At 35.7% G+C, this 1,281-nt stretch overlaps 1 non-coding gene across 1 annotated transcript; it reads right to left on the bottom strand.

The window, feature by feature from the left end:
* Positions 1-524: 524 nt before the first annotated feature.
* LOC139856369 (small nucleolar RNA R71) lies at positions 525-631 on the bottom strand. Its single transcript, XR_011761855.1, has one exon. It is a non-coding gene; the product is annotated as a small nucleolar RNA R71 (small nucleolar RNA).
* Positions 632-1,281: the final 650 nt, after the last annotated feature.

Below are 1,281 nucleotides of genomic sequence, written 5' to 3'. Positions count from 1 at the left end.
TATAGTTTTTACAAGTTTTAACGTTCGTGAATCACCGGTCAACTTGGGTGGTCAATTGTCTATATGAAACATATTTCAATTAATCAAGTCTTAACAAGTTTGATTGCTTAACATGTTAGAAACATTTAATCATGTAAATATCAATCTCAATTAATATATATAAACATGGAAAAGTTCGGATCACTACACACACTGGCCAAGGTCACGCAATTACTCAACCTGACATTAATGCGCCTGATTATGAAATTAAGGGACAAATCCTACACATGGTAACTAATCAATGCCAATTTAGTGGTGCACTGAAGGAAGATCCAAATGAACATCTTCGTACCTTTAATAGGATCTGCACACTATTTAAAATAAGAGAAGTTGAGGATGAACAGATATATCTCATGTTATTTCCCTGGACTTTAAAGGGAGAAGCCAAAGATTGGTTGGAATCGTTACCTGAAGGGGCGATTGATACATGGGATATTTTAGTTGAAAAATTTCTTAAACAATTCTTTCCGGCATCTAAAGCCGTGAGACTTCAAGGAGAAATTGTTACGTTTACACAAAAGCCAAATGAAACTCTATATGAGGCGTGGACAAGATTTGGAAAGTTATTAAGAGGATGTCCTCAACATGGTTTAGACACCTGTCAAATTATACAAATATTCTACCAAGGATGCGACATCACTACACGAAAAGACATCGATATAGCAGCTGGTGGTTCCATTATGAAGAACACAGCAACGGATGCTTACAAAATTATTGATAACACTGCTTCCCACTCACATGAGTGGCACCAAGAAAAAGATATCATTAGATCATCTAAAGCAGCTAGAGCCGATTCTAGCCATGACTTGGATTCCATTTCCGCAAAGATAGATGCTGTCGAGAGACAAATGGAAAAGATGACTAAAGATATCCACTCAATACGAATTAGTTGTGAGCAGTGTGGAGGACCACATTTGACAAAAGATTGTCTCAGTATTGAACTAACAATGGAACAAAGAGAGAATGTTTCATACATAAACCAAAGGCCTGGAAATAATTATCAGAATAATTATCAACCGCCAAGACCAATATACAATCAAAATCAGAATTATTACTGAAATGTTCCATACAACAACCAACAAGGTCCTAGCAATCAACAAGTATCCAATAATACTTACAATCAGTAAAGACCTGTTTTTCAAAACAAACCACCACAAACCGATGATAAAAAGCCAAATTTAGAAGACAAGATGTCGAAGCTAGTTGAATCTCAAACTCAATTTTTCACATCTCAGAAACAAA

The sequence above is a fragment of the Rutidosis leptorrhynchoides genome, chromosome 6, assembly GCF_046630445.1.
Source record: "Rutidosis leptorrhynchoides isolate AG116_Rl617_1_P2 chromosome 6, CSIRO_AGI_Rlap_v1, whole genome shotgun sequence".
NCBI lineage: Eukaryota > Viridiplantae > Streptophyta > Magnoliopsida > Asterales > Asteraceae > Rutidosis > Rutidosis leptorrhynchoides.
The sequence above is the reverse complement of the archived record's forward strand: the minus strand, read 5'-3'. Positions and strand labels throughout refer to the sequence as shown.